Here is a 24,995-nt window from a genome sequence, read left to right on the forward strand (position 1 = left end):
ATTTTTCATTTACGAGTAAAACCAAAAATATGTGATATTTTTTATAAGGCATAAAACATATTTCTACATGCAAATTTACTTTCAATTCATAAAAAGAAGCAAAATGTTAATTCTATTAAAAAAGAACTATCCCGCAGAAACGCAGTAACACTTTTTAAATGTATATCAAATAACGGACCGCCTTCCGGCGGCCCGTAATAATAAGACATAGATGATCTTCGCTAGCCAAGGGTTTTCGGTCCACTCTGCTCCCCATAAACCCTTGGCGGATTTCATTACGAAAACTCGATGACAAACTCCGTTTTATGATTGGCTGCAGCTGCGAGTAGCTGATCCAATCGCAGTGCTTGTAAATATAAACTTTAAAAGAAAACACATGTGTGATCTTTGGTAAAACATTCGGTGCTTTTAACAAGTTGGGACACAAGTACTTGAGTACAGTGCCTCTCCAACGATGGTCTAACCAGATCGCGTTAAAAACCTATATATTTTATAGTTCTACAAACTTGTCGAGGCTCGCGTGATAGCATGGGAAGTAAACATGGCGAATGTTGAAGTTGCCTATCTCGTTAGTATAAAATACGTTCCTGCAAATGGTTATTGCTTTTAAAGGTTCAGTGAGCTCTGTTTTATTTAATTTCTTTGGTCCGCAATATTCACGACAACAATACCTGATTTTATGGCAGGAAAGCTTTCATATAAATCGGCGACTTTTTCACTCCCGGTACAGGTCCTTACAAAACATTCCGTGCTTTCCCTAGGTTATAAATTAATTGGCATTAAATAGCATCGTTAATTATGTTCCGATATTTGGTAGTCAACATGTTTTCAAGTTATATTAATGTCGTAGTGTGTATATAACCTGCTGTTTAATTCGATTAAAATGTAAATATGCAAGGGGCGCAACTCAAGTTGCTCGCTAGATAGCGCCACCACATCACCGAGTTTTCGTAATGAAATCCGCCAAGGGTTTATGGGGAGCAAAGTGGACCGAAAACCCTTGGCTAGCGAAGATGATAATAAGATAAGATCAATTATTTGTAAATTATCTTTGGAATAAGGTACATTTGTAATTGCAACGTTTTGAAGAGGGCGATGCATGACCGGTGCCTCCCATAATTTCTATCAATGCCTACACACAAAGGTTTTTGTTTTGATTTTTTAAAATTTAAAACAGCTATAAACAGTTCAGCTTAGCTTCATTCGTTAGATGCATCAATTACTAGGACAATCTCCTCAAAGCTTTTTGAAAAAAAATGTTTTTTTAAATTTTTGTCCATCCAATTGAAGGCAAATTACATAACAAGAGATTCCTTGCATAGACATAATTATACGTTTTCTTTACAGACTTGGACAGGACTTTAGCCACCGATAGATACAAAACCTCATTCTCCTCTGGAATTATCGAATACTTCTGAATATCTTTTGGTCTTCATAAACTCGGGGGCTAATTATCGATGATTAGCGAGATATTTTTGTCAGAAAACTCTTCTATGAATTGAAACGCTACATTTTTGTCATCGGGAGAAGATATAAATCCTGAAAAAAAACAACAATTTTATGGTCTTGCCCTTTTAAAAATGGTTCAGAGCGGTCTTGATATATCACATCTGACATTTCCAATCATGCGATTGGTTACACCTTCATATCTAAATAATTCTTACCAGTAGTATAATGTCGCAGCTGCGCGTGGTGCAAAGTCTTTGTCTTTTTGTTGGGAGAGTCCTTGAAATGCATTTGTGTTGGGGATAGTTCATATGAACTAACATGGCTTTTTATTAAGTAAGATCATTTGCTCTCCTAAGAATCTTGTACTCGTCGTGAAATGATCCTGCTATCTTGAATTCTGTATTGTTTCATTTTTCTTGCAAGATATCAAATTCAGATTTAAGGTGATATGAGACACCTGTCGGTATTGATCTGCCGGATAAAAGTTTATTATAACCAAATTTCTTCCAACGTTTGAGAATCTTCAAATTTAACAATATTTGACAAAAAGTATCCTTAAAATTATATTTTGAAAAGGAGTAAATTATTAAAGACATAGGGGGATTCAAACATATGACATACAGATTCGTAGCCAACGCCCAAACTCATTGCCATACGCAGTTAGGTAACAAATTTAGGGGTAAATAGTTACATGAAATCATAGTTAATTTTATTGTTTACTTCGATAGGAAGTACCTCACAATATGAAGTTGTCCCATACCGCCTTAAAGTGAAAATACAAACGAGCCTGTAGGTTTTTTCATCACTTATTGTCAGTACTTGTATCCCATGATTAAACAAATTCATGCAGTTTTTTCCTCTTTTTCTTGCACTGTGGTGTTTCGACTACTGTTCCTTTTAAACGTTTGTGTTTTGGCGACAACTTACCCTTGATAAATGAGAACGTGACAAAAGCAACCAATACGTATATATATATATATTTTTGTAAGATTAAATGAAACTTTCAATCTTGCATAACCAATTTGATATGTACTTTTGAAAAACAATCATCAATATATACATTTGTATCTACTCCTTATTAAAAAAGATTTTTCTCCACAAAAATACTGACGCTTTATTTTTTCTAGCAGAAGCTAACTAAATAACATGTTAATATGGCTGTTCCATGCATGTATGTTTATACCCCCTGCAAACGAAGTTTTTTTTTTTTTGGAGGGGGGGTATATAGGAATAACCTTGTCCGTCTGTCCGTCTCTCCATCTGTCTTTGCAATCGTGTCCGGTCCATATCTTTCTTATGGAGATACATTGGAAGTTCTTACTTTACACAAAGACTACTTATGACCTAAGGGTGTGTCATGGCCTTGACCCTAGGTCATTTGGACAATGTCAAGGTCACTGGCAGAAATGCAAAATTTCTGTCCGGTCCATATCTTTCTTATGGAGAAACATAGGAAGTTCTTACTTCATACAAAGATTGCTTATGACCTAAGGGTGTGTCATGACCTTGGCCCAAGGTCATTTGGGCAAGGTCAAGGGCAGAAAAAGTGCAAAGTTCGTGTCCGGTCCATATCTTCCTTATTGAGAAGCATTGATTGTTCTTACTTCACACAAATATTGCTTATGACCAAAGGGTGTGTCCTGACCTTGACAGAAGGTCATTTGGGTAAGGTCAATGTCACTGGCAGAAAAGTGCAAAATTCATGTCCGGTCCATATCTTTCTAATGGACAAATATTGAAGTAATTCACATAAAGATTGCTTATAACCTGAGGGTGTGTCATGACCTTGACCCAAGGTCAATTGAGGAAGTTTAAGGTCATTGTTTCAAAAATACTTAATTCCTGTCTGTGTCATGTCTTGTTATTATGGAAATGTTAGAAGCTAACATTTGACACAAAGCTTGCTTGTCGCAGGCCACATAAAATTATTTTTAGATTCTCATCCCCGTCTCTCTGAAAATGGCCTGCCCCGATGAAATTTTTTTTTAAAAAAATGGGGGGGGGGGGGGGGGGGTGGGAAATTTCGGAAAAAATCAGGCTCAGTATACCAATAATTCAAAATGTTTAAATATTAAATGTCTGCTTGACATGTGGATTTCGTTTGATTCGAGTCATGGTTGTTAACGTAAGGATGCAAATGGCCTCATGCATTAACGGTTAACTTAAAATAAAATGGAATTAAAGCATATAAATTGGTTTGTTTACTCATACATGTATTTGCATTAACAGTTGTAAAAAATAGAGCAATTGTTATTTATAGAAAATGGACAGTGAAATAGATTCATAAAATATTTTCTATTATAGCAAAAATACACGCGTTATGATTTTTTTCTTAGCGGGGGGTATCAATTGTGAGCTTGCTCACAGAACCTCTAGTTCATATTCCTGACCAAGAGCGCAAATAAAGGCTTAATATCGGCAACACACAGTATTTCATACAAATAGACATCAGTATGAAGATATAGATATCTATAAGTATGCTTATTTTTGGATGTCGTCGGTCCTATGACACAAGAAGCGGTAATAACGTTATTATTTAAGCATTGATTGCTTATTTTCATAACGAGATAGTCATTGTGTATAATAAGGAGATTATACAGTAATTTTGCAGGATCTCATAGCAGCCACCGTAAGATTCTGACAAAATATAACGAAGTATAATTCTCATCACAACGAGCAACACGCATCATATTTTTATAATAGTGAAAACACATTGAAATTATTTCAAAATACAAGTCATTATGTAATGAAATTCTGTTTATTAACAATTGCAGAATAAAATCTACATTGGTCGTGAATTATACGTACATTTACGTAAACTCATTCTATGTTTTTTCTCCTTCAAATTTTTGAAAATATAGAATTTTCGCTTATCTGCCCTTGATCGAACACAAGATTGATATTATGCATGAGAGGTGGTGTTGACATTATCAGAATATGGTACTAAAATTAGACTAGCATGAATAACAATGCCATATATAAAAAGTTATGGGATCACTTTTTCACCATAGCCATTTCTTATTCTATATGATACAAGTATACTATTTATTTTTGTTTCAACAATAAGGCCACGCCCATGTAAGTACAGAAGACTTAAAATCAATGCTTGACAACGTAACATTGTCCTAGTTAGCATATAACATACTACCTTACAGGTCACGTGATAGAATTTTGTAATCACAAAGTTACCAGAGGTGAGAAATCACGTGGTGAATAATAATATTCAACATGTATTAACCATTGGTTACAACAGGGAGAGAGAGAGAGAGAGAGAGAGAGCAATTGTAAGAAGAGGCAAAGTTTTCTTATTTAAACCCTGAGCGCATGTTTTTCTATTAATATCCTTTTGACAAAACTTCGATATTACAAATATAAAACTACCGTTACTGTCAAACGTAGAACAATAGACAAACATGCGCTGACTATGTACATGTATGAATCCCGTATAAAAGATGGCGTCCTCGCTATCGTATGGAGGTTCAAGAAATCGTCATGACCCCCAAATATGAAATCAAATTCGTACTTGGTAACACCATACTTTTATTTAACGCAATTACGTAAAGTTGCAGTTCGGATGTTGACCATTTCGGCAATTGAAAGAAACATTTCTCTTTTTATAAAAGTTTATTTTCTCGCAAATATCGCATGTCCTTAAGTACAGTCATCCTTTACGAAAAGTCTACTCCACTGTTAGGGATTATTATTCGAATGATCTATTTATTATATCCTAAGCTCTAAAATAATAAAATAAGCTCCAAGAATTCTGTGTTTTAAAAATAGCACACTATATAAGCAATACTTCAGTCCTTCCCTACACGGTGATCACAGACGCACAGTATTAATTTTTACAAACAATTCCAATTGAAACTTGAAACTTTGTTAACGTTAAGAATAAAATCTATAATGTGAACTACACATAAATGTTATTCTTTTTACTTTATAAACATTTTTACATATAATATTTTGTTTTTATATATTTAATCGATATATATAGTCAGATACTCTTTACACAATTGCTCTAAACAAATATAGTTCCATTAATGATCAGCAAATACAACATCACAGCAAATGTTTAGAATATCGATGTTTCTGTAATACGTGGAAGAAAACAAAACATAATTTTTCTCCAGAAATGTAAATACAGTGTAAAAAGTATTCATAACCTTCGCTCGCTAAATCCTCAGTCTTATTTCACGAAAACATAGGTTATTCTTCGATTGACAATTTTATTTTTATGCATTGGGAAACCCATACCTATTCTTGTTTATGGCGGGTTCATTTTTCTACGGAGGTCAGTTTTCTTCATGTTTAACGTTAATTAATGACCCCCGGGTCTTTATTCTTCAAAATAAATCCAATTATTCTACAGCTGAAGGGTCATTATTCTACATCGAAAAATGACCCCCGGTCATTACTCTTTAGGTGGCATAATTCTTCTTTACATCGGTCTAAATTAATTTCCTTTCTAAAATATTTCATTAATGAAGGATTTTTAAAAATATTATATCAAGGATTTTCAATATTTCCTGTAGAAAAATTACTTGTCCTTTGGAAATTATTATTATTTTCCCATAAAATATTTCTTTATCTCACCTGTCAGGAGGGACACACTATATCAAAAAGCGGTTATATTTCATGTATTTTTACTAAACTGCATCTTAAGTGAGTGCAAAAATTGTAACTTGGCACTGGCATAATTATCCGGGAATTAGTTACAAGCTGGTATATACAGCTCAAAAACATTTCACCCCTTTGAAAACTCAACATGTACATATACATCAATAAGTTAAAAAACAAAAACAGAAGTTTCACTTATCTCTTATTCAGCGTGAATATCAGTTAAAGATGGGGTTTGATGTAATAACGCGATCAATCAAGATGGAGACCCCAGCGGAAATATATACTAGAAATAACAGTAATTAAAAACGGCTCCGAAGAGACTTATCATGTCCCCCGTTCATCACTTGATCTGCTGCAAAGGGAACTTTTTTTAACTGGTGGCGCTGACGCTGGAATTGAAACTCATTTATTTTAGATGCTTAATTTATATTGGAAACTAAATAATTGGCTGCTGATACAAGTGCCCGCGGGTAATTCTATCTTGTCATTTAGGTGTATTATAGAATGTATTGTAAAAATAATGGATTATCAGTTTTCCCTTATTACATCAGTGCAAATTATCCGGTGAATGATTTAATTGTTTCAATCACCCAACCGACTAGGTAAAAATTGAAGGGTATAGCTAATTACCAAAGATTGTTGGTTTTTTTTTACACATACAATAAAGTATTTTATTATGATGTGTGTGATTGTACACATTAAATGTTTTGTTTGAGATTTTATTGTATTCAGATTTTGAAATTTAAAATTGCTTTCTATTATGTTTAATAGATATGAAGAAGGGCATTGCTGTAAGAAAAACATTTTGTAAATAAATTCGATCTATTGTTTTTCTGCAATCGCAATTTTTGCAACTCTTATGAACCACGTAAGATAATTAATGTTCATATTTGCATAAACTTTTGATAGCTTAGCTGAGTTTTTTTGTTTAGTTTTTATTCGGCGTCTGTTTGTAAACTTTTTACATTTTCGATTTCTTCTCCAGAACCACTGAACCAATTTCAACCAAACTTGACAAAAAGCATCGGTGGATGAAGGAGATTCAAGTTTGGTAAAATATAGAGCCACTTCTTATTTTAAAAGGAGTGAAATAAGAAATATTGAAAATCTGTTGGTATTAAAAAAATATTCTTCTCAAAAACCAGAAAAGCTGAAACTTGTGTTGAACCATTCAAATTTGTTAAAATCATGATTTTCGGGCAGGACCACAATAGGGTGTCAATCTTTTATATAGGAATGTATAAAGAAAAAATTGAAAAAATCTTCTCAAAAACCATTCGGCCAGAAAAGCTGAAACTTGTATGGAAGCATCCTAGGTGGTGTCGATTCAAGTTTGTTCAATCATGATCCCTGGGGAGTAGGGTCGAATTTTTACATTGGATTATATATAGAGAAATTAAAAAAACAACAACCTTATTTCAAAACCCATTTGGCAAGAAAAGCTGTTAATTGTATGGAAGCATCCTCATGTATAGTGTAGATTCGAGTTCGTTTATATCATGATCCTAAAGGGTGTGGTGTGGCAACAATGGGGGGGGGGGGGGGGGTCAATTTTTGTTTACATAGGAATATATAGAGAAAAATCTTCTTAAAAACCATTTGGCCAGAAAAGCTGTTACGATATTTGAAAGCTCCCACGGGTAAGGAAGATTCAAATGTGTTCAAATCATGGTCTCCTGGGTTAGGGAGGGGCCACATTGTGGGGAAATTTTCTTAAGAACTACAATGCTTTATATGCGGTATGACTATGATGTCCGGACGAAGGAGGGGGGGGGGCTTAATATTTCCTGAGATTATCCGTAGAAAAATTCTTTTTATACAGGAACTTTACAACTACATTGTCCAGATATTTTGTATTTGACTCCATAAAGCTGATTTTATTTTGGTTCCTCTTGAACAGGTAAGCGATCGGGCCACAGGCCTCTTGTTTTTAAAAGTCGTATAAAAAGTAATTCAATACAGGTTCAGTAACTTACTTCAGCAAGTTTGGTCACAGTCAGTAAGCTTAGAAATATCAATTACAAACTGGTTAAATCTTGTAAATCTGGCTTTGTTATTTGATTGTTCATCGACTATCCACTGCTTAACTTACATAGTAAACACAAAAGAAAAACTCGAGTGGTCGTTAGTTAGTTTTATTAAATACTACAAAACCTTCGTAGTTTTTTTAGTAAACCTTCTTTTCTTTTTTGTCCGACTAATTGAAGACGAATTTCGTAGTAGGAGGTTCCTTTAACATATACTTTCTTTACAGGATTCGACAGAATCTGAAATTCAGCCACTGATGGGTACAGAAACTCGCGCTCGGTCGGATATTTTGAGTACTTCTGAATGTCCTTTGGACTCCACAAACTTGGGGTAGAATTATCGATGATTAACAATATGTTGTTGTCTGTAGAATGTCCTATGAAATTGAACGCCGCATTTTTGAGATTGGTTGAGGATGTAAATGCTGGGAATACAACGCTTTTTCCTTTTTGATATCTCTTAAGAGCGCTAGTTATATCACCTCTGACATTCCCAATCATACGATAGGTTTTACCTTTATATCCAGGCAACTTTTCCCAGTATAGTAATGTTGCAAAGAGGGCAGCTGCATAAGGTGCCAGTTCTTTGTCCTTTTGTTCAAGTGTCTTTTTTGTGCATTTGTGTTGGGAAAGAGCAAAGTTTAAATCCCCGTAGATATCATCATCTGTGTACATATAAACAAGAGTGTCTTCTAGTTTGGAAAGGTCTTTAGCTTTTTTGATAAGAGTTTGGTAACCAGTCCGATACCTCTTTTTAAGTGCCTCGGCTATCCTTTGCTTTATATCGTTACGGTGTTGTTGTAAGAAGTCAAAAACAGATTTTAGTGAATCAACAAATGAGCATTGGTTTTTCTTAACCGCTCCCTTTGTCAACACTTCCATTCCGTAGTTAATCAAGTCCATACCATCGTTTTCTATTTCTTTTTTGCATTCCGATGTCTCCACTATCGCTCTTTTTGAACGCCTCTTGTTTATGGGTGAGTAATCTTCCAGTAATGCATTTGTTGCCAAAACAACCAATAGAAGTATCACACCGATGCACTGCAATCTGCAATCCATGCTAAACAGAGGAAATTTAGATGTTATAGTTTGACTACTGTTAACTCTGAAATATAACTTTTTTTAATAAAAAGTTTTATAAAATGTTTCTATCAATTATATAAAATAGTTAACGTTCCTCAAAAGTATATCTATCTATCTGTCTGTCCGTCCGTCCGTCCGTCCATCCATCCATCCATCCATCCATCCATCCATCCATCCATCCATCCAGCTAGCTAGCTAGCTAGCTAGCCAGCCAGCCAGCCAGCCAGCCAGCCAGCCATCCATCCATCCATCCATCCATCCATCTATCATCTATCTATCTATCTATCTATCTATCTATCTATCTATCTATCTATCTATCTATCTATCTGAGAATTTTTTCCTTACAAAATCTATATATTTGATTTTTAATATTTGGTAGCATGGGGCAGTTTTGGAATGAGTAACCGTTAATATTTTTGTAAAATTTAGAGTTGCTGTACTCGAAGGCTAATGAGTGTTGATTTAATTCATAATGTAGAATGATTTTTATGATCATTAATTAGAAGAATATCTCTTGTTGAAATGATATGCAATACCGGAATCTAGGCTCCTAATTAACGTTAATTAAGTACATGAGAATCAAAATTGAAATGCGAAACTTGTTGCTATGACGGTTGTGTTGACTTTACACAGTGAAATTGCAAGTTACAGACGGGAGGAAGAAAGTAGTTGGATGGGACATGTGATGCTGCAACATGCACACGTTAGGGAAGGTCAACCCTTGTGTAGGGATTAAGCTTGGAGAGGTCTAAAAAGCTGAAAAATCATAAAAATGGGCGAAATAAGATAGGCCAATAATTCTATATTCATGCCACATTTGCCGTTAATCAACAAAATTTGCAATTTAAAGTGTAAAATTTTATTAAGTCTGTAAAATTCAGTTTAATCTGTAAAGTTTACACTTCAATCTGTAAATTTTACACTTAAATATGTAAAATTCACACTTAAATGTGTAAAATTTACACTTCAATCTGTAAATTTTGCACTTTAATCTGTAAAATTCACACTTTTACGTGTAAAATTTACATCTTTTATCTGTGAAATGCACACTTTAATCTGTATTTTTTACATATTAATCCACATTCTTTGATGATTTTGCGATTAAAATAGCTAATTACTAGTATGTTGATTTCTTGTTCGTTCAAAGAATAAACATTATGTATCAGTTGTCAGAACATCGATTCAGTTGATATATGGCGGTCGCCACATACAGTACCGATCAGACCCAACCTAACAGAAAGTAAACCCCAACTAAACCCTGGGTTTACTTTCTGGGTTTACTTCGGGTTTACTAGAATGGACCCAGAGTAAACCCAGAGTTAACCCAAAGTAAACCCAGAGAGGACACAGAGAGTAAACCCAGTCAGACATATACCCCTGAAAGCAGACGCTAACTGTGTATTCGGAATATACAAAGGGTAGGAATTACAGGCAGTAGGATGGTAAGATAAAATACTAGTCTGCTTCACAATTCAGTGCATACAGTTGACCTCAAAAGCAATTTCAAAGTAAACCCAAAGTAAACCCCGAGTAAACCCAAAGTAAACCCCGAGTAAACCCAAAGTAAACCCCAAGTGGGCCCAAAATTTCAAAAAGTAAACCCAGAGTAAACCCCAAGTAAACACAAAAAGTAAACCCGGGGTTCAGTTGGGGTTTACTCTGGTGTTAGGTTGGATCTGATCGGTACTGTAGTTATATAGTGGTCTCCAAATAATAGACCTTGTTATTTTCGGCTGTCAGATAATTTAATTGTGGCGGCCGCCTTATAAACAGTGACAACCGCATTTTAATTATATGGCGACCGCAACATAATTATATAGCAACCACCAGATATATGACTTTTATTTATTTATTCAATTTTTCTTTTATTTTTTTTAATTTTTTTTAATCTTTGCAGCTAATCAGATTATAAATCAAATTAATACTAAAGAACATTTCAAAATTTAAGTGTTAATTTTACTTTAATGTGTAAATTTCATAGATTAAAGTGTGTATTTTACATATCATAGTCTGAATTTTACACTTTATATTTTGAATTTTACACTTTAAGGTGTTAATTGTAAAGCGTAAAGTGTTAAATTTACACTTTAAGATGTGAGTTTTACATATCAAAGTGTAGAAATCATTTTAAAAAAATGTGAAGTGCATATGTGGCACTATAACGTTCCCGTAATATTTAGAAAAAACCGTCATTTTTTTTTAATTGCTTTAAAAAAGTTACTAAAAAATCTATCAACACGTGGCGTTCTATTTAAATAGTTCCATATCTTCCATGACTAAATATTAATAATTATGTGACATTCTAGATAAATTGTTTGAATTAAAATTTATTTATTTAGGGTATTTGATGGCATAAAATATCTAGTAACAGCTGCTCATTTGCATAAACACCGAAAGTATTCCTGCTTAAACTTACAATGATGTATGATCTTCTGGGGTAAAACCGTCAAGTTTTTGGGCGTTATTAAAGTTATAATGTAAATCTATTCAAAGTTTGTGTATTATTCAAGGAGGCATCTGGATAGTCAGCAAGGTAACTATCAGACCAGCCTCTTATATTTAATATGGTGTTTAAAACTAATAAAATGTTCATTTGGTAAAGACGAATTCAATATACTAGTACATTTATTTAGCTATAAACAAAAATTTCGTTTACCTGTACATTTATATAGATCGTGGAGCACATGGCTTAGTGGTCATGGGTGTTAGGCGAGTAACCGAAAGGTTGCTTATTTAAATCCCGCTGTGGTCACTTAATGTTGTGTATTGCGCACATTGTCTCAGCACACCCAGCTGCAATTAGGTACTGGCTTACTCTGGGGGTCAACCTGCGATGGACTGGTGTCCCATCCAGGGGACGTCAATGACTCTCATCTGCTTAGCACCATGGAAACCGGGAATAAGCACCGGTATTATGTGCTTTCCTGACAGGGAGAACGATTTAACTTCACTTTAACTTAAAGATATCGATATTCTCTAAAAAAAAAAAAAAAAAAAAAAAGCCTACGACCATTGCATTCTCTTAGAGTATTCAATAAAATAAATATTTTTTGAAATTCGAGCCATACATCAAATCAGCATTTTCATGTATTTCAAGAATTGATAATTGCAAATTAAATTAGACTACTTTGTTTGATTTTCGTTCATATATTTAATGTGTCATTGAATACATATTTTTAATGTGTCGTTAAATAGAATAATTATATAATTCTCAATTTAATTTCAAACATTAAAAAAAGTGTACGATACACAAATACACTCATTTAATTCACAAGGAAACACTGACACTAAGCTAGGTCAAAAGAACGGTTGAAAAGCATTTGTGTGTCCTAATTCAAAAACTTTAAAATGAAAAATTCACTCACAGACATATGGACAAAGATATGTACATCTGACTACATTAGCCTAATAATAGAGAGGTTGAGATTTAAAACATGTACGAGTACGCGTACGTGTGTTAAAACTGCACGTACACGTACACGTTTTTGTAATTTATCAGTTGGGATTTTTTAACTTGTAGGATATAAATGTGTACGTAAATCGACCTAAAAGTATTCAAATTTGAATGGTACGGGCAAAAAAGATAGCTTTGGTATAGATTTTCTGTGCCAGCGTTCGCTAAGAAGGTTGCCCGAATCTAAACGATTTAAAAAGAAAAAATACTTGTTCGTTATCATTAATTCTACAGCGGAAGGGTAAGATATTCAAAAGAAGTATGTTATCTTTTTGCTTGGATACAAAAAATATCTTTTAACGTTTAAAAGTGAATTTTCCGCCGCAAAGAAATATGCAATATGTATCACAGGGTTTGAAGAAGTTAATTTCTATGTTAGCATTTTTGTCTTTTATAAACATGTACACTTGTTGTGTGAATTCTTATTCTGCAATTTTCGAATACCGCAATGTTTGTTACAAGGGGGAGTGGTTGTCAATATTTGGCGGCCTAATATCTAAAACCCTCTCTCAATAGCAATTGCAGAAAAAATGGGAGTTTGATATTAAGCAGCAATCATAATATTTTGCCCCCCTCCTCAAATAGGAATTGAAAATAGAAGAAGTTCAATATTTCGCGGCCATAGTATTTTGAGCCCCCCTCTCCAGTAGCAAATAAAAATCAAAGGGGAGGAGGGTCTATATATCGCGTCGTTAATAATATTTTGAACATCCTCTCCACTAAAATTAAAAATAGCAGGATGGAAAGGAGAGGGGGTCAATGTTTTACAGCCATAATAACTGTCGCGGCCATAATATCTTGAACCACCTCTTTAATAGCAATTGAAAATCAGAGGGACGCCCATGACCACTGAGGGAGAGTTAAATATTTTGTGGCCATAATTATTGAACCCTAGGATCAATATGTTACGGAAGATTCATTCTTTTGCAGGGATATTTAGAATCCGGGTTCAAAATTTCTTGGGGTTCAAAATACATCGGACGGGTATTAAACTAAATGAATAAATACATAATGTTTTCTTCTTTATTACTTTTTTATGTTTTGAAATTAATAGAATATTTTTATTCACCTTATTACTTGTATGCAATTCTGATCTACTGTCTGTTGTAACGTTAATTGAAAGTCTGTACAATAGGTAAATATCCATTTCGTGAACCAAAAATTGGTTTGCTATAAAATCAGATAGATTATTCATAGCTCTTTATATCATGACAAATAAAAAAAAAGAAATCTAGCATAGATTCCTCGTTTCGTCAGGTCTTGTTCATTATGTTTCACTCACTCTTGAATAAAATCAACTAAAAACAACTTTCTATAGTACTTTCAATACTTTGATCAATTATTGGTTTTGTTCAACCACACGCTTTCGCTGCATTCCGTTGACAAAGCGCCTGGTTGAACTAGTCTTTCATATTATAGCACCGCAGAAAGGCACAGTTATTTTGCTTTCATGTATAGCTGACCGTCTTCTGGCGACCGGCAACAATAATCATTAATAATGAATCTCTACATTTACCTTCCCTTTAATCATGTATAATTGATCTTAATCCATGATGACTCACGCCGACTTTATTATTACAAAGACAACAATTCTTTTACAGAAATAAAAGATAAAACAATAATTTAAGCCCCTTTCACAATTGGCGGACGAGCAGAGGCGATAAACGGTCGTGCGACCGAAAAAAATAGATATGGTCCGTAAACTGTTGCCAAAATAATCGCATATGTAAAAGTACTCGTACGAAACTCGCACGATTCAAAACGACCGTTGTGCGATGTAAACGCATTGAATTTTCATATATATCTTGCGTCTATATGCCGCTGTTGTACAATGACTGCGAGTGTTGTGAAACAATGCAAAAGGATCGCACTAAAGTTCAGATGATCGGACGATTGAACGTGCGTCAATGCGATTGGAAGAGCGGCGCTCGTCCGATCAAGTGTTTCATCGTAAAAATGCTTGTACGAGTCAGAGGGGGTATATATAACGCTTGTTTCACACGCTCTTCAGTAGACATAGCTGAATGCAAGAGAAGATACCGTCCAAGAAGAGATCAAAAGCAAGAGCCAAACTCAAAGTCTATTGTAGCCTGAAACAGATATGCTAAATATACAGTGTTCACTGTAAAAAAGGAACTATTCGGCCTTGTCTTATTTTCGCTCATTTTGCTCTTTTTGTCAGTTAGTGGATTAGGACCTGCGAATTTCAATGTCTCATATTATCTCTCTTTTACCACAATATTGCTGGGGCGAATTCAAGACGCGGCAAAACCGTCAGAAGAAGCGAACGTATCACTGGTCGAAAATAACCTTGTATCCAGTATATACTAGTGGCAACGCATGGAAACTGAAACCGATAAATCTTGCATTGATAGTAAAACGTTGCAAGATTACATGAGACACGTTGAGCAACAGTCTCATGGTCGCACAACACACACACACAAACAGCTAAGATTAATCTTCCGATATTTAAAAACAATAATTTTGTTTGCATTTGATCGCGTCTGAATACTAGTAGTGTGCATGTCCTTTATTTTGAGGAGACTTAATGCGACCACAAAAACCGCATGCTAAGAAAGCGAGAACTCTTGAAACGTATTCGGTCGCTTGAACAAAGCCAAAAAATTCTGATCGCAAAGTGCTCGTGCACCAATAATATGGAATCACTGTAGATAGGTATGATATATTATTATGAGTTTTCGTACTACTGTTACAAAAAGCATATTCCTTATTTTAAAATCTCAATCTCATGCCGTGTCTTATGCCAAAACTGAAAGAAACTAAGATACCTGACAAATGATCCATGACCATAGCTGATTGACAGACAGAACCAAATTAGGAAAAAGATTCCATACGAAAATAGAATTGCTTGGTATGGAAACATTTAAATTTCTTTATGGTTGCATACTTATTAGGCATTTTCACATGACGCTAACAAATGTCCAAGACTTTAATTCAAAAAGGGTACAAAACTTTAGTTCTTAATTACATGTATATATTCAACTCCAAAAGCACAGTCTAGATAAAGGTTAACTATCAATACTGATGAATACCGACTAAAATATACAAAGTGTTAATATAAAGTAAATATTATGAAGAGTCTTTAAAAATCTTCTCACTCTAGGTATTGTAAAGTTCATATGTATACTGTGGTTTCATTAATATTCAAGGGTATCAATTTTCGTGGATAAAGTGAAAATCACAGTTTCAAGGATACGTAAATTCGTGGCCAATGACCTTTTCAATACAAAATGTTAATAGAAATTGCGTTTCAATGAACATTTAATTTCACGGATCAACTTAACAACGAAATCCACGAATATTGATGAAACCGCAGTATATGCTGATAAACATAAGCATTTTTTAAAATTACAGTGTAAATTGATACTCGAGTGCCACTTATAATTCTAATTCATCTTTTTTGGTAAGACTGAATCTGAAACGAGTACTAGTAAATATTCATATGAATTACAACATTTTGAACGTATATACAAACAAGTTATTATATTATTGTGTTTATTTAGAAATTAAGTCAATTGCCATGCCCGATGAATGGCGTTTGGCTGCTTTCCATAATGTTAAAACGAATTTGCCGCATTTGGTGGGAAAAGATTAGGCAGCCGAATAGCTCACATTCAGATCATTAATCAGTGTATCTTTAACGCGTTTCAATATGTTTTAATCAATTCATTCGACAAACCCTCCGTACCTTTTGTAGAAAATTTTCTTTAAGTTTTTGTCCGTCCAATTGAAGACGAATTTCATAGTAAGAGGTCCCTTGATTGTAGGCTTTTTTTACAGGTTTGTCCAGAACTCTGAATTTAGCCACTGATGGGTACAGAAATTCACCCTCATTCCGATATTTTGAGTACCTCTGAATGTCTTTTGGTCTCCACAAACTTGGGGTCGAATTATCGATGATTAACAATATATTTTTGTCAGAAGAATCTTCTATGAAGTTGAACGCCGCATCTATGAGATTAGAAGAAGATGAAAATGCTGGGAAAACAACACTGTTTCCTTTTCCATAAAGCTTGAGGGCGCTTTTGATATCACCTCTGACATTCCCAATCATTCGATAGGTAACACCGTCATATCCTTGTACCCCTCCCCAATAGAGTAAAGTCGCAAGGAGGGCAGCAGCGTAGGGTGCGAATGCTTTGTCCTTTTGGTCTAGAGTCTTTGCTGTGCATTTGTGTTGGGAAAGAGCATAGTTCAAATCCCCGTAGATATCATCATCTGTGTACATGAACACGAGTGTGCTTTCTAAATCATTAGAGTCTTTGGCTTTCCGAAGGAGACTTTGGTATCCGTGACTGTACTTTGGCTTTAGTGCATCGGCTATCCTCCACTTTGTTTCATTTTTTTTATTTTGTAAGATGGTAAAGACAAACTTAAGTGAATCTAAGAATAAGCCCGTGGGTCTTTCTTCGCCAACAGTCAGTGCTTCTATTCCATAGTTAATCAAATCCATGCCGTCGTTTTCTATTTTCTTTTTGCATTTGGATGTCTCCACTACAGCTCGCTTAGAACGACTATGCTTTTGGGGCGAGACATTTCTCAGAACTGCATTCGTTGCAATAACAATTAAAAGCAGTAATAAATAGATGCACTGTAAATGGAAACGCATTTCCTCAACAGTTACTTTGACGAGTGATTTATCTGAAATAAAACATACATGTAGTTACAACATGATAAAATGTTAATAACAATTCTAATTAGTATCAACATTTTGTGGCTGTTAAAGGAAATAACAAATTAGAATTATTTTGTGAAAACTGCTAGTTTGTTGAATTCTTATTTTTTTGTATCGTAGGCGGGATTGATTAGTATTCACTAGATCGTATCTGGATTTGTTTATATCCATTTGCTAATTTGACATGGACATGGGTACCATCATTACCACCCACCGATGGAAATGTTCAAAAAGATCCTAAGTCAACACCAAGAAACTAGAATAGCAATGCTTAGGACCCCAGAGAGAGAGAGAGAGAGAGAGAGAGAGAGAGAGAGAGAGAGAGAGAGAGAGAGAGAGAGAGAGAGAGAGAGAGAGAGAGAGAGAGAGAGAGAGAGAGAGAGAATGGATCAAAACTAAGATGGTGCAAGATAATCGATAAAACAGGAAATTTGTTGGTGTTATACAAAACATGGAGTGTAAAAGATGAGGATGATGCATGGTGATGATGATGACGATGATAATGATTCGCGAAAGTATTATGATCTCTGAAATCTGCCCTAGGGTAATATATACCTTTTATCTACTTGCATACAGAAGCGAATTATAGCATAAGGTTATTATTTCTTTGTTTTTTTAACTCATCTGAGCTGAAAGCTCAAGTGAACTTTTCTGATCACATTTTGTATGTCGTCTGTCTGTCTGTCCGTCCGTTTGTCTGTAAACTTTTCAAATTTTTAACATCTTCTTAAGAACTTCCAAGCCAATTTCAACCAAACCTGGCATAAAGCATCCTTTTAAGGGAAATAATTAGGAATAAATGAATCTTTTAAAATCTTCCCAGTAACTAATTGGCAAGGTGTTTCTTTAAATTTGTTTAGACTTTTGCCCTTTGACGATTCTTAGGCCTCACAAGGGGTTTAGAGTTTGATGTATCTTTATATCCCATATACAAACAAATGTTTATGATCTATTTTAGAACTTCAATGCTCAACATGTGATATGACTTTGAAATCATCCTGTTAAGAAAAAGGGCTCATGATAATAAACTTAAAGAATATCCAGGGGGGATGGATTTTTATTTATACAGGATCTACATGTATAATACTACACTGTCAAAATAGTTTGTATACGACTCAATTAAGCTGATTTTATCATACCTATTGTTCCTATGGTGAGTGATTTGGCCCATGGGCCTCTTGTTTGTGCATGTTCTCTGTTTGTTGTTAATGCTTGAGATTTGTAAAGCCCCGGTTACACTGTCACAATTTGAAGGTAGACGAAGAAGTCGTGGCGAACGAGTTATAACTCGTCACAAATCTTCAGGTGCCGTTTAGGACTCGAACACAAATCTGTGTTTCTTTATGCAGCCAGTGCTCGCCAAGCAGTGGCGAGAATTTCAAATGGTTTTGAATCTTTTGCAAGTTTTAATTTGGCGAACAGGGATTGATATATTTTTTCAATTCAGTCGTATTTAGCTTTATGAAGTTATGAAACTACACATTAGTCACAGGAACTGAAAACTCATATTTTTCCTGTTTCTTTAAAACATGTACATTGGTCTTCAAAGTAATATGAGCTGTTTTTTTCCAGGTTTTTAATTTGTTGTAAAAAAACCCGCTTTTTAAATAATTTGGTATAAAACTTAAACTTTGTGACAATTAAAAACTGAAATGAATGCCAAAATGTTATCGGAAGAACTTGTCCTAATAAAGAGTATATAGCAATCTTGTTTAAACAAAGGTTTATAAACCATCATTTAATTTACAATATAAGTAGATAATTTGAATTTTAAAATATTGACAAAAGTGACAAAATGCAACTCATATTGCTTTGAATAATGTTATCATGTTAATACTATCTATCTATCTATCTATCTATCTATCTATCTATCTATCTATCTATCTATCTATCTATCTATCTATCTATCTATCTATCTATCTATCTATCTATCTATCTATCTATCTATCTATCTATCCTTACATGTAAATATTAAGAAAGAAATACGGTATGTTAAATCAATTTGTCAAACATTATATTTAGAACACTGCTTACCAATAACTTAAGGTAAAAAAAAATGTATTACTGAACCTGTTTAAGAGAACCCCTTTTTACTGTTCGTTGTCGAAACTGTAATAATAGCTTTAGCTAAACGGAAGAATATGCTTCACAATTCAATAGGATTAACTTAAGGCACGGCTTGGATATTTGTAAAAGGATATTTTGCATTTGAGTGTACACATCCGCTGTACTGTCTGCTTTGTAATGACATTTTCTATGATGCGTTATAAATAATATAAATATAAATAATATAAATATAGATATAAATGATATAAATTTTCTATAAGGCGTGATGCCGATGTCACTTTTTCGTCGAATCTCTCAACACTCAAAATACACTGAACAAGGAAGTGAATGTCCTGGAAGAGATAATTTTAAAGCAGAACTAAAATAGAGATTCTGGCTTTCTGGCATTTGAAACAATTCTTAATAAATTTATATCAGTGAAGCAGGATCAATATGTAATAGCAATCAATGTCCAAGAGAACAAAGTTTGTTTTATTGTTTTGACATGATAATAAATTAGTTTAATATTTTGAAGTATCATTTGAAATTTTTCTTCAACCAAACCTGTACTAAAACTTTAAAGTGATTTTTCGCTTAAAAGCCTTGAAGATATCCAGCAATTTGATTTACTAGTATTTGTAGCCATCGAATAAAAGAAAATGTATTATATAACCCACACACTTTCGAAAATAAACTTGTAAAGGAACAGTTAACATTTTGTAATGAAAACTTGAAAACATAGTGGAAACTTCTGAATATGAAGCAGCTGCACAAAAAATGGAAGAAAAGCAATCTAACGGTTTCTAATGACATTACTTATACAAATAATTAATATCAATTAACTATATAAATCTTTAAACAAAATAATCATTAAGAAAATATATGAGAAAGTAATTAATACTATTATAGTTTTAATATCGTTTTAAGACTGAAAGATTATAATTATGGTTGTTATTAAAAAGACTTATATTAGAAAGTAAAAGAACATTTATTGTAAATACGTATAAAAGTACATACATATATTTTTCAATGCTTAACTGAAAAAAAACCTCAAGAGCATCAGTATTTGCTTTTAATCAAATACCACAGATACTACTAACAGACAGGATGTGAATGGGGAGCTACAAGTACACTCGTGATTTATCAGTCACTGTATTTTTCAGAAAATGACAACTTAAAGGACGAATCTGCCTAAATTACTGCTATAGTAAATAGTAAAAGGTATCGGTTTAATTCGGACGACATTGAGTGTAGTATTATAATACTAGTTCCTACTCAAATTAACCCAATGTTAAACATTGTCTCGGATATGCAACAAAGGCTAGCACTTCGGCCTATATTTTTTCTACAGTTCATGTCGATTAATGTAAAGTAGTGTACGACACTTGAATCAAGGGTTCTTATCAATACGACAAACTTGATTTTACCAAGTAAAGTACAGTACTACACATAGCTGTTATTAATAGTTCACTTCAGGAAGTTTCAACCCACAGCATCATCCACGAGAGAGAAATCCAAGATAAGCTGGTATAAAAACTGCATTGTCTAATGATCCTGTTTATATTTGAAATTCCTTATGGAAAACCCTCTCTGGAATTTTTTCCAATTTTTAACGATCAATTTCTTTTTTGGTCGAGACAGAAAACGCACTGGGATGGCGGTGCTCACAAAATCCATGGGTATTGAACAATTAAGACTACTACATGTAATAATCTTTAATTGTACAATAGATATTGTCAAATTTTCGGGACAACCAGTCCCTTCGTCAGGACCAAAAAAAAATTACAGGAGTAAAAAGCAAAGAAAACAAAATCTAGAGCTACTACTAAACTACATTAGAAACTATATAAAAGAACAGCTACATTATATATATATATATATATATATATATATATATATATATATATATATATATATATATATAATATATATATATATATATATATATATATATATATATATATATATATATATATATATATATATATATATATATATATATATATATATATATATATAATATTTTTCAGAGCTTATTTTCAAAAAGCTTATTAGACAATGCATCATTACAAAAATTCTATGTTTCCTGACATTTCTGATATAAAGTGTCAAGCGTCGTTAACTATGTGTTTCATGAACCAAATACACTAAAGATACTCAGAATCAATAAAGTTTTAACATTTAGTTTACTCTTTATTATACTCACACGGACGAAGTTGCTTCACACTTACATGTAGGTGTGACGGTCAAAATGCCTTGTTTTTACTACAGATTCGATCGTGTTTTTCAGATAACAATGGCTATTCAAGAAGTAAGCTCTACGATTTTAATATCAAGTTTGAAGAAAAAAAGATGTCTACATTATTTACTGATAAAATAAATACATTTTTTTAATATGAGATAGGGACCTACAGTTGGGGATTTTGTTTTATATCCGCATGCTACATGAACAGCTAAAGGTGAACAGTTACATTCATGACACTTTCTTACGGTTATTAAACTTAAAGTGAAGTTAAACTGTTACTTATCATTACAAAAGTTAGATAAAAGCCTTATTATTTGCGAATACGACAAATGAAATCTATCATTCTCAAGATAATTTCAGTGAATATGTGTCAATATGTGTCATTTTGAAATCTTCACAATTATGTGTCAATTTATGCCATTTGATTAACACGTTTATGTTAATTTTTATTGGGAGGCTTGAAAATTTTATTCCAAAATACCCTCAATCATAACTGTAGAATAAAGAAACATTTTCCTTTTTTCTAAACCATGGTTTAAAATTAAAGCTGTGCTTTGGTATTCCTTTTTGAGATTGGTAACAGTATAATAATGCTACACTTATTCTTAGATTGTATTTGTACATATATCTTTTAAAACACTCATATGTTTAATACCTATCTATTTAAGTCTTCATATAATACAAAAGTGTTCGGTTTATCCAGTTAATAGCAACAAACAATACCGATCCCAGATGAATTATGGGACCGGAACCTTTCACAACGTTGACATTTTCTAGAACAATACTTCTGCATATTAACACAATAGCAAGACATAAAACGAATATAACACCTTTATTATGGTTACTCAAAGCCATGAGATTTGTAGCAAATCTCTCGTAAATATCCCATTTGTTTATTTTTGTAAAATAGTTTACAATGTAATGACACAGAGGTATAATAACGGTAGTTTTGCTTTGGATATTAACACGAAATAATTGTTCCCTAACCTGGGTTTCCAATCCTGCATAACACGGAACTTGAGGTGTATGAAAGTGCATTAAAGTGTCAGCTGCTTAACTGCTGGAATACGTCGTGTTTTTTTTTCAATTAAAATTTTCTTTGAAAAGAACATTGTAGATCTGGGAAAGATATTAAACATTTATACAGTACATCATTTACATTTGAAAGGAACGACTTTATGCAAGTTTTCTTTTAAATTTACAATTTAATATGTTCGAAATTTAATGACTTGACATTTTTTCTCTTAAAACAAAACAAAAACTGCGCTGATATTTATTTAGGAATTTTCTTAAGTCGTAAATATAGGGCACTCACTAGATATGGTTGTCTGCAGAATACAAAAGATCAACCAAAAGGTACCTTGGCAGCTGATGCCAATAAAACCAAAACTGTACTAGTATAAGGCAATAAACTCTATACTGACATTAACTAAGCATGCTTTTCCAACAATAAGGAAAATATATTTGTAATGCAGTTATGAAAAGTAAAAGTGCACGCATATCATACCATGAATAGGAATGCACGGCAATGCTCTGTATGATTTTCCTTCCTTCCTTTCTTTTTCATTGGATTCAATCCATTTCTAGAGCAATGTCTCTCGTGAAAATCAATATATATGTAGATAGTATAATACAGCTCAAAATACGAAAAAAATGTCTGTTTAACTCCGAATCTTGGTTTAAATAAGAGACTGGTTAGACTAAGTACTAGTTAGGTTTACTGCACATTCGATAAAATGTACGTTACCTAAGGCAAATAAAATCAGAGGGCATGTTACTTATCTAATTACCTTATTTTAGTTCAATTAGGTAAAAGGCTCTGAGACGGCCTTTGTCCGAATGGTCTTTTAGTATTATTGGGTGGATAGAATCTGTCTTACATTAAATAAAAGTGGGTTACTTTAAAATACCAGCAGCATCAAACTATATAACTTCGAAAATCAATAAATGCAAATAATTACGAATACATCTGATTTTTTCCCCAGATTTTTAAGATAACCCAGTCTGATCGCTTACCTTCTAAGATAAGATAAAAAGCATTGCATTCAATATAACTGTAAAGAAAGACAATACAATAAATGTTATCGGGCTTAAAGCTGCTTGTCCAATTATCCTTAACAGTATCAACAAACCAATTATCCTAGAAAATTACAGACCTATCCACCCCAGCATAACCGGTTTTGTTTCAAAGATAGAAATATTCATTGTAAAAAAAAATTCTGTGTTGGAACAAAAAAACCAATGCATCATGCAAATGTTTAAAAAATAAAACCGTATTTATTCTTTCATTGGAAACACATTTTTTTTAGAAATGCGCGAAAAAAAAACTACACAGGTAATTTTTCGTTTGCTTTAACATTGTTTAAATTGTTTTACTTCATTTTTATATGTCAAAGGTGCCAATCTTTTTTAGAAATACGCACCCGTCTCCCCTGGTTATCAATTTTTGAAAGGTTTAGATTCTAATTTCACATAAAACTATATGTGAAAATATTGTAAATGTGCTAGGTTTTATTTTCATTCGATTCCATGTTTAAAAATTGCTTTGTCATAGAATATCAAATCATCGAAAACATAACGTCATTTACAGATTCTCAAAAAACTACATGCTTCAAATTTAGTAGCACATTTCTTATCTAGTTCTCATATAAAAACTTATATAACTTTTGAAATCGGTATCTTTTTGTTTTTTGTTTTTTGGTTTTTTTGACGATATAAATTGACGCTTGTCATTAAATATTGGATAGGTCATGGGTTTCCCGACGTCAAAGAATTCGAAGCAAAACGTGTTTAAGGTTTCGATTAGCAGTAGAAAATATTGTCTGAATAAATAATTCTTTATATGTGATAAAAAAAAAACATCAGAATTATTTAAAACGATATCTTCATCATTTTCGTTGAAAAATTGAAGGATAAGGTAGTGGTTTTTAAAAACAGAAACTACCATTTTTCGTCAATATTACAAATACAACTGATTCTAATCAATGTGTTTTAAATAAAGCCAAAGTGAACAAAAAAGAGAAGCCAATGCATTGAATTTTAAAGATATGCCATCTGTCTGAAACGGAATAAAAAGTAAACAAAGTAACATGACTTTTCCGAAGGATTGAATAGTACTGTAGTTAAAAATGTTTGCATCTGTTCCTACTAGTATACTCTCCTGAAAGAAGAAGATACATTTTTCAGCAATATGTCCTAAAATTCAAAAGTTGTGTAAATCTTATAAAAATACTCATTTATTATCTTGAACACGTGTGTACAAAATACCAAGTTATGCATTCATATTCTGCTGTTAAAAGAAAATAATGACTTCTATAATGTGTAACATTTCTTACATGTAATTACAGTAAAATTGATAAAAAATGACGCATTATC

General features: G+C 33.1%; 1 long non-coding RNA gene across 1 annotated transcript; it reads right to left on the bottom strand.

Moving 5' to 3' along the window:
* Positions 1-14,182: 14,182 nt before the first annotated feature.
* On the bottom strand, positions 14,183-20,007 carry LOC105340770 (uncharacterized). Its single transcript, XR_010713081.1, has 2 exons — positions 19,400-20,007; positions 14,183-17,295 (listed from the first exon to the last, which is right to left on the bottom strand). It is a non-coding gene; the product is annotated as an uncharacterized lncRNA (long non-coding RNA).
* Positions 20,008-24,995: the final 4,988 nt, after the last annotated feature.

This window comes from Magallana gigas, chromosome 4, assembly GCF_963853765.1.
Source record: "Magallana gigas chromosome 4, xbMagGiga1.1, whole genome shotgun sequence".
Taxonomy (NCBI): domain Eukaryota; kingdom Metazoa; phylum Mollusca; class Bivalvia; order Ostreida; family Ostreidae; genus Magallana; species Magallana gigas.